Here is a 12,862-nt window from a genome sequence, read left to right as displayed (position 1 = left end):
GGTTCTCCAGTGATTCCTGTGACAATAGCAGGATTCCAGATCCCTTCACGCTGAATTTTCACTGCCTCTCCCATGTTCAGGTCAGGTAGAGGTCAGGCATCTCAATCAAAGTACTGTTTCTGCTTCTGCTGTCTCAGTTTGAGCAGGTCCTGCACGCTGTAGCTTACTGGCTGTGGAAATAACAGTTGGGTTGCAATTGGAAGCTTAGTTCTTAGTCTTCTCCCCATCAGAAGCTGTGCTGGAGATGCTCAATGCCCTCCAATAGAGTATTCTGAAATCCAGCAGGGCCAGATAGTGGTCTCTTCCATCTGCTTTTGCCTTCTTCAACAGCTGTTTTAAGGTCTGTATGGTACGTTCCACCATTCCATTGGATTGTGGATATTTGGGACTTGACGTAATGCGGCAAAGCTCCCAGTCCTGTGTGCAAATTTGCGAAATTCAGTGCCTGAGAATTGTGGACCACTATCTGAGATGATCACTTCAGGTATGCTGTGGCGAGCAAAAATTGATTTTAAATGATTTATAACAGTGATGCTCTTACTATCATTTCTTAGTAGCACAGACTCAAAAAATTTTGAGTAATAATCTGCTGCTAGTAGGTGTTCACTGTTAATCAAATGTGAATAAGTCCACTCCAATTTTCTGCCAGGGCCTCGCTGGAACACTGTGGTTGAAGTGGTTCCTTTTGTTGCGCTTTCTAGTACTTTTGGCACACTGCACACGCATTCACCATTTCCCCAGTTGTGCTCCCATTCCAGGCCAATACATTACATCCCAAGCTCTTCTCCTGCATGTTTCTATGTCGAGGTGACTTTCATGTATGCGCTGCAGCATTTCTTTCCTCAGTGCTGCAGGAATTATGATCTTTTCTCCCTTGAAAAGTATTCCTTCTGCTACATGAAGTTCCTCTGAAAGTTCCAGTACTCTTGTACAGCAGAGGGGCTCCGCTCCGATGTGTGGGCCAGCCAGTTTGCACAATCTGCTGCAGTTTTCTCAGAATGGCGTCGTTCTTGGTCGCTTCCCTGATCTCATCCAGATTGATTACAGCCACTGGTAAGTTCTTTGTCAGCATGTGAACCTGTGCTTCCATTTCTTTATCCTCTTCCTCCGTGATGTGTAGGTATGCACTTGACAGACTGTCTGCGATGTACATTTCCTTGCTCGGTTTATATTTAACTCTGACCTGCGATTTCTGCTGATGCATTAGTAATCTTTGGATTCTTGGTGGTGCACAGATCAGGGGTTTTGTAAGTATAGCTTCCAAAGGCTTATGATCAGATTCTACCTCCACGTATTTTCCTTAGACAAATTGGTGGAAGCATTCTAGGCCAAACATACTTGCTAACATTTCTTTCTCCATTTGGGCATACCACTGCTGTGTCTCAGTCATTGCCTTTGAATCGTAAGCCACTGGTGCCTCATTTTGCAAGAGGACAGCTTCCAGGTCAGTCTCTGAAATGTCCACTGAGATCTTGACTAGCTGACTGACATCGTAATACTTTAACACTGGTGCCTGGCTCAGTGCTCTCTTCAGACTGGTCAAAGCTTCCTGGTGATTTTGTTCCCAGTGCCATTCCATATCATTTTGTAGAAGTTCTCTGAGAGGTGCTGTCAGGTCTGACATGTTTGGAATGAATTTCTCAAGATAGGTCACCATTCCCAAAAACCTCTCCAAGTCTTTCTTACATTCTGGGGGTGGCATGTTCACGACTGCTTCAATTTTACTCGGGTCCAGCTTCAGTCCCTCACTTGTTAGCACATGTCCCAAGTACTTGATTTCATGAAGACCTATTTTGCACTTTTCCTTCCTCAACTTGAGGTTCCTTTCTCTAGCTCTGGCCAGCATCTGCCTCAGTCTGTGGTCGTGTCCTTCTTGTGAGGCTCCCCAGAACAGCACATTGTCAATATAGGTTTTCACACCCTCTAACCTTTCAAACAGCCACAACACCTCCAGAGCTGAATTAATACCAAAAGGTGAGCGTAAAAACCTGTATCACCCATATTCTGTGTTGAAGGTACAGAGATAGGATAGGAGCTGCGTTCATCCAGTTTGACCTTCCAGAAGCCTGAACTTGCATCCAAGACTGAATAATATTTAGCATCAGCTAGCTTACATGTGATCTTTTCCACTGTGGGCAGCTGGTAATGCTCTCTTTGCACTGCCTGGTTTAGGTCTCTGGGATCCAGACAGACTCACAGATTCCCATCTGATTCTTCTACAATTACAATTGGATTAACCCAGTTTGTCGGTTCTTCAATTTTCTTGATGATGTGAAGTTTCTCCATTCTGTCCATTTCTACTTTCAGTCGGTCTCTCAGCATTACTGGTATTTTCCTGGGTGGGTGTATTTTGGGTCTCACAGTTTCGTCAATCTTGATGGTGTGTTCTCCTTTTAGACAGCCTATCCCCTGGAACACATCTTTATACTTACTCAGGATGTCATCAGTGGTGACAGTCATTATTCTCTTGATTAGCTTCAGATTTTCACAAGCTTTGATTCCAAGAATGAGTTTTGCATCAGTTTTCACCACTATGAATGGAAGTGCTTGAGACTGTTTTTTGTTGTTCACTTTAATCGTGCATTTGCCTCTACAGCGATTTTTTCACCTGTGTAAGTAGACAGCTTCATTTTTGTTTTCATTAGCTGTTTTTCTTTGCTTATCTTACGATACAGGTTATGGGAATGACATTTGCTTGTGCACTGGTGTCAAGCTTGAAATTCACCATCATGTTATCAATTTTTAAATCAATCTTCCAATCGTGTTCTTTGCAATTTGTTGTTACTGCACCAACGAAAAGTTCAGTTTCAATGTTTGTGTCAATAGTGTACACTTTTTTCAATTTACACATCTTTGTGAAGTGATTTAGTTTATCGCAGTTTCTTACACAGCTTTCTGTAAGCTGGACAACTACATGGTAACTGTTCTGTTCTGCATCAGCTGCATTTGAATGTTTTAAAAGCAGTTTTCTTCTTTTAATGTTCAAACTGTCTATTTTTTCTTTCCCGGGGCTGTTTCTGTTTAACAGCATCTAACTGCTTGACCATGTATGGCTTATCATCTTCTATTGTCTGTTTAATCTGACATTTTGTTGTCTCTGCCACTCTGCCGATATGTATTGCTTTATCCAGTATGAGATCAACTTCTCTCAAAAGCCATTTCATTTGCGATCCCATTAGTTTGTTTTCTCAGTTCAGTTACGTACTGACTAATGTTTTCACTGTCTTGTGTGCAAGTAAACATTTGATAACCTTCATACGTGATGTCTTTCTTAGGGCTGCAGTAGGCTTCAAATTTTTCCATTATTTCTTTCAAGTCATTTCATTTCTCATCACTTTCAAATGTGAATGTGTTTTCAACTTCTAGGGCTGCTTCCCCTGCTAGGTGAAGAAAGATGGAAGACTGTCCCCGAGGGCCTGTTGCTGTGAGGTACAGCTCGAATCGCTGCCGGAATGTCCTCCAGTTTTTGGCAAGATTGCCCTCCAAACTGAGCTCTGTCAGTGGTTTCTGAACCTCCATTGTTGTATTTAGTTTACTTCTGACACCATGCCTTGTTTTTTGTTTCCAGTATGCACACAGGGTCAACATTGTAGCTGAGCTAACTTTATTGATAACACATTTTCCTAACACAAACACACATTTGCAGTAACTGAATTCTACCTAGACAGATTCCAACAGGTGCTATCTGACCTTCAACCCCCAGGTCAGGTGACCCCCTAACTAGTACAGAGTACCGTATAGTATATAATAATGGAGTCCACTACCACAATCAACTATTATCATGACAGAGTAGATGCTGAGAGATTGTTTCCGCTGGTCAGGGAGTCTAAAACATGGTGACACAGCCTCAGGATAAGGGGCCGATCATGTAGGACTGAGATGAGGAGCAATTACTTCACTAAAAGTGAACCATTGGAATTCAGTACCCCAAAGGGTTATGGATGCTCCGTCGTTGAATACATTTAAGGCTGCTAGAGACTGATTTTTGGTCTCTCAGGGAATCATGGGTATGGGGATTAGGCAAGAAGTAGGGTTGAAGCCCAAGATCAGCCATGATCACATTGAATGGCAGATCAGGCTCGACAGGTCATATAAGATAAAAGCAAAATACTGCAGATGCTGGAAATCTGATTTGAAAACAAATGCTGTAAAAATTCAATGGGACTGGCAGCATCTGTGAAGAGAGAAACAGAGTAAACATTATGACACTTCTTCAGAGCTAAAGAGAAGTAGAAATTAGATGGATTTTATACAGTTTAAGAGGGGGATGGAGCAGGTGGAGCAAAATCGAAGGTCAGGGATAGGTGGGAGCCAAGGAGAATTTTGACAAAGATATCATGGACACGGGGCAAAGGGAGTGTTATGGTAGTGTTAAAGACTAAAGAAGGTGCTGATAGCGGTACAAAGGCAAGATAGCAGAATGTGTTAATAGCAGAACAAGGGAAAGCAACACATAAAAATAAGTGGCAGATGGCCCTGTCATGGGGGTGTGGGGAAAAAAGGTAAAAAATCATTTTTAAACAAATGAATAAATAAATAACAATTTAAAAATTGGATTAAAAAAGGGGTAAAGATGGAGAAGAGAGTTCATGATTGAAGTTGTTGAACTCAACTCAGTGTTAAGTCCAGAAGGCTGTAAGGTGCCTAATCGGAAGATGAGGTGCTGTTCCTCCAGTTTGCGTCGGGCTTCACTGGAGCATTGCAGCAGGCTAAGGATGGACATGTAGGCATGAGAGCAGGGTGATGTGTTGAAATGGCAAGCGACAGGGAGGTCTGGGTCATGTGGGTCATGTGGTGTACTCCTGCTCCCACTTCGTGTGTGTATGTGTGTGTGTGCCTGTTCCATAGCAGCAGTGTGAGATGTCTGTCAGCAGAGCCTCCATCATGGTGAGCATCACATGCCTCCTTGGCCTCTCTCAGCTTGTTGAACAGAATGAGCTTGGTGCTCTGTTCAAAGTCCAAAATTAGGCTGGATCCTCCATGTTTTGAGACAGAATCCCCTCCTCCTATGTACCAACACAACTGGGGCCTCCAACGATGTATCAGAGATTGTTCTCGTGGGATCTCTTGCAGCTGTTTCTCCACTTGCAAAGTTTTGCTGCTGTCTGCAGTCACAGTACACCTCCCCATTATCAGGTCCCGGCTGCTTCCAAGTGGAAGAAGTCAAGCCTGATTTCCCCCATCACCTGCTTCCCGGCCTCACCCAAATAGGAGGGCAACCAATTAAATGCATGATTGGTGCTGCCGACACGCATGGGTCATGCCATCGAGCAGTCAACACAAGATTCACATGGCCCCTATCACCATGTTAACAGGTGCATGCTGCACAAGTCCCACCTACTGAGTGCCTGTTTTTGGGCACGATCAAATTTCTAAGCCATGATCTCATAGGTTCTTGGTGGTGTAGTACTTCATAGCAATGCAAAAATACATAATTAAACAAGGTATGTATGTGAACACAATTTGGTGGCCTAAAATATTTGGGTTAAGATAGGTGTTCAGAGGAGGGATTCTTCATATCAGCAGCTCATCAAGATGTTAAATACAGTTCCAGAAATAGTAATGCCAGCAGCAATATTAATGAGATTTTCAACTGGATCACCGACAAGTCCTCCAAATTTTGACATCAGTAGGGGAGTGGACACCGGGAGGGGAGTGGACATCGGGAGGGGAGTGGACGTTGGGAGAGGAGTGGACATCAGGACAGGGGTGTACATCAGGAGGGGAGTGGTCATCAGGAGGGGAGTGGACATTGGGAGGGGAGTGGACATTGGGAGGGGAGTGGACATCAGGAAAGGGGTGTACATCAGGAGGGGAGTGATCATCAGGAAGGGAGCGGACATCAGAAGAGGAGTGGACATCAGGAGGATAATGGGCTTCAAGACGGGAATGGACACTGTTATGTTCTGCAGTTGGATCGCTTTGCTCGTGAATGCGGTTGCACGCATATCTATCGGCAGGTGAGTTGGCAACAATATACCACAGATGCCGAGACCAATATAATATGAAGCACGTGCTGTTGATTTACTCAGATAACAGAGCACTAAAATGATGTCTGCTTCTCCAAGCAGACTCTACTCTAAACCACTGCTTAACATGTAGCCCACGTTACACAGCAATTGGATCAATCTGCTCACATTCTCTTAAAGGTGTATTGCACCTCAGATTAACACATCCCTCCCCCTTTACTTGAAAGTACAATTTACAATCTTTACAATATATTAACTATTTACATAAATAAAATATTAATAAGTTCAGTCTCTCTGGAGGCTTCTTCATACGTTTCGACTGTCGTAGTTTTACGACTTTGGATGGCTTGTCTGAGGCCTCCCTCTCAGGAATCACCTGTCCACTAGGCTCTCCTGCAGGAACCTGTTAGTTTGTCTTTTTGACTCTCTCAGGCTCAACAGGTCCTACTGATACTTCCAAAGCAAGGGGAGTTCCTTCTACCTGTGGTGTAGGCTCCAATGGGAATGTCTGGCGCATCCTTCCTTGTAGACCTGTTTCCCTTTTCCTGAGGTGATCAACATGTCTCCTAATTATCCGACTTTGGACCGATATATGGTAGGATAGGGGTCCTGTCACTGCACTAACTTCACCTGATAGCCATTGGGGCCCATCTCCAAAGTTCTTTGCAAAAACTGCGTCTCCAGCAGTGAAGTTTCTTTCATGACTCTGGTAATTGTGTCCATTTTACCGGGCCTCCTGACTTCTCTCTATCCTCCCCCTTAAATTCGGCCTTATGAGACTCAAAGGTGCCCTGAGACGTCTCTTCATTAATAACTATGCTGGGGGCAATACCGGTGGTCGTGTGTGGTATAGTTTTATAACTGAGTAGGAAACATAATAGTTGCAATAGAGTCACCATCCAGGTTTTTCATTCTGAAATTGAAGGTCTGGACTGCCCTCTTGGCCATATCATTGGATGCAGGATGGTATGGCGAGGTTTTAACATGTGTTATGCTATTGAGACTTGTATATCTTTGGAATTCCCTGCTGGTGAATGCTGTTCCATTATCAGACATTATTATCCCTGGTAAACCGTGTATCGCAAAACTCTGAGGCAATCTGCCTATGGTGGCAGCAGATGTGGGTGATCTCACCTTATATACACCCATCGACTTCCAGTGAGCTTCTATAATCAAAAGGAACATTGTGCCCAAAAAAGGAGGATAATGGGCTTCAAGACGGGAATGGGCATTATTATGTTCTACAGTTGGGTCGCTTTGCTTGTGAACGCGAGCAACGTGGAGGCAGACCCATGGCCATTCCCAGGGATGCAGTGGAGCAGAAGGAAGCAATTTCTGCATCTGTTGCCACTGCACGCAGCTCTTGACCATGTTTTTGATTTTCAATGTCCATCTCTGGCCACCATAAGTAGCTGCGTGCCAACACTTTTGTTCTAGAGATGCCGGGATGAGCGCTATGTAATTCAGTCAATAATAGCTTTCTTCTTCTCTAAGGCACAATGACTCGTGCTCCCCACAGTAAGATGCCATCCTGGCAGGTGAGCTCATATCTCCTATGAAATAGGGTTTCATTTCGTCCGACTTTGGCTCGTTAGACAATCCCTGCAAGGCTTGTTCCCTGATGTGAGACAAAACTGGATCGTGGTCTGTTCATTCTCTCATTTGTTTGGCATTCACTGGTGATGAATCCAGGAAGTTTAATAACAAGACAAGTTCTTGAGGAATGGGGACATTGCTGCCCTTTAGAGGTAATCGCTCAGTGTGTCACCATTTGCAATCTGACTCCCCGGCCGGTGGATAAAAGTATATTCATAAGCAGCTAAAATCAGTGCCCACATGTGGACGCATGCTGAGGCAATTGGAGGTATTGCCTTATCTTCCCCAAACAAGCCTAGTAATGGCTTGTGGTCGGATATGATGGTGAAGTGGTGACCATGGATGTATTGGTGGAACTTCTTAATGCCAAATACAATAGATAAGCCTTCTTTCTCTATTTGTGAGTATCTTTGTTCTACCACACTGAGTGTTCTTGAGACGTAGCCATTGGGCCATTCGGAGCCACCATCCGGTGGGATGTACTGCCCCTACTCGATAAGGGGATGTATCACAGGTTAAAATTAATTGTTTCTTTGTGTCGAAATGTACCAACAGGGCCAATGAATGTAGTAACTGCTTTACTGCCGTAAAAGCCTGTTGTTGTGGAGCTTGCCAAGTCCACCTGCGGTTTTTCTTGAGTAACCCATATAATGGAGCCAGCACTGTCGACAAATTTAGGAGAAAACGGCCATAGTTGTTAACCATTCCCAAGAAGGATTTGAGTTCTGTGGCATTTTTCAGTGCTGGCACCTCACGAATAGCACTCACCTTCTCTTCTACTGACGAGTCGACCCTATGACCCAGGTAAATCACTTCTTTTGCTTGGAAGATACATTTTTCCCTTTACAAACATACTCCAGCTTGTGAGAAACGCTTCAATACCTCTTCCAAGTTAGCCAGGTGTTCTTCACCAGTTAGTCCTGTTACTAGGACATCATCCAGATAAACCATCACATGGGGTAGACCATGGAGCAAATGTTCCATAGTCCGTTGGAAAATGGCACAAGCCGATGAGACGCTGAAGGGTAACCTGGTATACTGGTTTAACCCCCTATGTGTGTTGATAGTCACAAAATCCCGGGAGGCCTTTTCTAGCTCGACTTGCTGGTAAGCATGGCTCATGTTGAGATTGGTATATGCGATTCCCCCTGCAGGGGGAAGCTGGAGTACAATTCATCAATTTTGGGTATAGGGTGCCTGTCAAATTTGGGCACTTTGTTAACGGTCAACTTGTAGTCCCTGCATATTCGCACACTCTGGTCAGGATTTAGTACATTCAGAAAATTGTACAGGTTGTAAGACTCCCAACCTTCCCAGCCTGTCTAATTCAACATCAACTTTCTCTCGTAATGCACAGGGCACTGGCCTCGCCTTCAAGTATCTGGGGGTTGCTCTAGGATCCACATGGATTTTAGCTTGCAGCCCCTGAGTCTTCCCGAGCTCTTCCCTGAACACAGGGGCATATTTCTGTAATAATTCTTGCAGATCTTTCATTCTGAGTTGAAAAATCTCGGTCCCCACTTCAACTTTATTTCCTTAAGCCAGTTCCAGCCAAGTAGAGTTGGACCCTCCCCTGCTACCACTATCAGGGGTAGATTAGCAGACTGACTTCCATACAGTACTGGAACCTTGCATATACCTTTCACTCATATGTTTTCGCCAGTATATGTCTCTAATTTAGCATCTGAATTTTCCAGGTTTAGTAAGTGGCCTCCTCCATTCAGATATTTAAACGAATGTTCCTCTTTAACTGTCATGGATGACCCTGTATCCACCTCCATTCAGATGGGTTGTCCGTTGACTTTCACTGTCACATAGATTGGCTTTGTTTTACCCATTTTTAAACTGTGCAGCAAGTAAATATCTGACACTGTTTCTTCTGGTTCCTCTGTTATGAGGATTTCGCGATTTCTGCCATTTTGTTTGAAATTTTGTCTCAATCTATCTTTACAATATCGCATAATGCGCCCATTGCAATGGCAGTAGAAACACTCAGTTCTTTTAAATTGTCATTTGCAAGCTGTCTGGTTCCATTTCTGCCGTTACCAATGTGGGTTTTCTCTGTTAAACCATTGCTTTTTGCTGGTCTGTTAATGGTGGTTGTTTCCCACCTTTCCGCAGAGCCCCGCGCTTCCGCTCCATTTCGAACCGGTGCTTCCCTCCCAATGTGAAGAATGGCACCATTTTGTGCTCCCTTGATCGCTTCTGAGTCCCTGACTGTGTTTTCCTTTGCAAGTGGCGTCTCCAGCGCCTTGCTAAAGTCTAAATTTGTTTCTGACAACAACCTTTTTGAATGGCGTCTTTGTTAATCCCACAGACCAATCAGTCTCTTAACATGTCATTAATCAACATCCCAAACTCACAGTGCTCTGTCAGTTGTTTTAAGGTTGCTACATAGCAAGCAACTGTCTCTCCAGTGGCATCACACCTCAAATTGAATCTAAAACGCTGCTTGTTACCGAGGGTTTCAGCTGAAAGTGGCTTTTCACAAGATTCACCAACTCATCAAAGCTCTTGGAATCTGAGGCGTTGGGTGCTGTTAGACTATAAATTAGGCCGTATGTTTTACTGACACATCTCGATAAGAGGATCGCTCGCCTCTTCTCCTCCCCAATACGACATTGGCCAAAAAGAAAAACGTGAGGTGTTCAATATAATGTGACCAGTCATCGGTGGTCTGATCAAACGGTTTGATGCGGCCAAACTGTGGCATACTGGAGAGAGATAACTTCGATGACTATGGTGAACACTGTACTTACAATCGGCCTGCAGGATATGGCTGATTCACTTCAGTTGAATTTTCGAGGCTTTCCCTGGTGTCAGCGACTGGTCATATTTTGCCTCATCGCCAGTTGTTATGTCCTACTATGGGGTCGCTTTGCTCACTAACACGGTTGCATGCTTATCTATCAGGGGGTGAGTTGGCAACAATATACTTCCAAGACCAATATAAGATGCACATGCTGTTTATTTACACAGATAACAGAGCACTAACATGATGTGTGCTTCTCCCACCAGACCCTACTCTAAGCCACTGCTTAACATTGTAGCCTGTGCTACACAGAAATTGGGTCATACAGTCACATGGTCAATCTGCTCACATTCTCTTAAAGGTGTATTGCATCTCAGATTACCACAGACATTTGGAGGGAGTGGACAATGGAGGGAAGTGGACATTGGGACGGGAGTGGACATCAGGAGAGGGTGGATACAATGAGGGGAATGGACAGTAGGAGGGTAGTAGACATCAGGAGGGGAGTGGACATCGGGAGGGGAGGTGACATTGGGAGGGGAATGGACATCGGAAGGAGAGTGGGCATTGGGAGGGGAGTGGACATTGGGAAGGAAGTGGACTTCAGGAGGGGAGTGGACACCTAACAGGGCTAGACAGACTAGATGCAGGGAAGATGTTTCCTCCGGTTGGGGAGTCTAGAACCAGGGGCCACAATCTCAGGATACAAGGCAGGCCATTTAGGACTGAGATGAGGAAAAAGTTCTTCACTCAGAGGGTGGTCAACCTTTGGAACTCTCTACCACAGAAGGCTGTGGAGGCCGGGTCCCTGAGTTTATTCAAGAAAGAAATGGATAATTTTTTGGATATTAGGGGCATCAAAGGGTATGGAGAGAAAGCTGGAATATGGCTTTCAGATAGAGGATCAGCTATGATCATATTGAATGGCGGAGCAGGCTCCAAGGGCTTAATGGCTTACTCTTGCTCCTAATTTCTATGTTTCTATGACATCAGAAGAGGAATGGACATCAGGAGGGGAGTGGACATTGGGAGGAGAGTGGACATCGGGAGGGGAATGAACGTCTGGAGAGGGGTAGACATCAGAAAGGGAGTGGGCATCAGGAGTGAAGACATCAGAAGGGGAGTGAACATCAGTAGGAGAGTGGACATCAGGAAGAGAGTGGACATCAGGATAGGAGTGGACATTGGGAGATGAATGGACATTGGGAGGAAAATGGGCAACAGGAGGAGAGTGGACATCAGGAGGAGGATTGACATCGGGTTGGGATTGGACATTGGGAGGAGAGTGGACACTGGAAGAGGAGTGAGCATTGGGAGGGGTGTGGACATCTGGAGGAGACTTGGCATGGGGAGGAGAGTAGATGTCAGGAGGAGAGTGTACATCGAGAGGGGATTGGATATTGGACAGGGTGTGAAAATCAGGAGGGGAGTGGACATCAGGAGGAGAGTGGTCATTGGAAGAGGGGTGGACATCAGGAGTGAAATGGACATCGGGAAAAGAGTGGACATCAGGAGGAGAGTTGACATCAGGGCGGGATTGGACATCAGGAGCAGAGTGGACATCGGGAGGGGATTGGACATCAGGAGGCGAATGGAAATCGGGAGGGGAGTGGACATCAGAATAATAGGCATCAGGAGGGGAATGGACATCGGGAGGTGGGTAGACATTGGGATGGGAATGGACATCGGGAGTGAAATGGACATGGGAAGAGGAGTGGAAATTAGAAGGAGAAAGGGCTTCAAGAAGGGAATTGATGTGCGGAGTGGGGTGGACAATGGGAGGGCAGTGGACATCAGGAGGGAGTAGACATCAGGAGGGGAATGGACATCAGGAGGGGAATGGGCATTGGGAGGAGATTGGACATTGGGAGAGGTTTGGACATCAGGAGAAAAGTGGACATTGGGAAGGGTGTCGACATGCGAAGGGGAGTAGACATCGGAAGGTGGGTGGATATTAGGAGGGGAATGGACATTGGGAGGGAGAGGACATTGGGAGAGGAGTGAACATCAGGAGGAGAATGGGCTTTGAGATAGGAGTGGACATTGGGAGTGGAGTGGGCATTTGGAGAGGAGTGGACATTGGGAGGAGAATGGATATCAGGAGGAGTGTAGGCATTGGGAGGAAGGTTGACATCGGGGCAGGATTGAACATCAGGAGGAGAGTGGACATCAGGAGAGGAGTGGACGTCAGGAGGGGAGTGGACATCGGGAGAAGAGTGGTCATCGGGAGGGGAGTGGACACGGGGAGAGGAGTGGACATTGGGAGGAGAGTGAATATCAAGAGAGGAGTGGACATTGGAGGGGAGCAGACATTGGGAGGATAATGGACATTGGCAGGGGAGTGGACATCAGGAGGGAGTGGACATCAGGATGAGAATGAACATCAGGAGGGGTCTGGAGACTGGGAGATGAGTGGACATTGGGAGAGGAGTGGACATCAGGAGCAGAGTGGACATCAGGGGGGATGGACATCAGGAGGGGAATGGACATCGGGAGGTGAGTGGACATTGGGAGAGGAGTGAACATCGCAAGAAGGGTGGGCATC

This window comes from Cetorhinus maximus, chromosome 5 (genome assembly GCF_964194155.1).
Source record: "Cetorhinus maximus chromosome 5, sCetMax3.hap1.1, whole genome shotgun sequence".
Classification (NCBI taxonomy): Eukaryota; Metazoa; Chordata; class Chondrichthyes; order Lamniformes; family Cetorhinidae; genus Cetorhinus; species Cetorhinus maximus.
Note: the sequence above shows the minus strand (reverse complement) of the source record.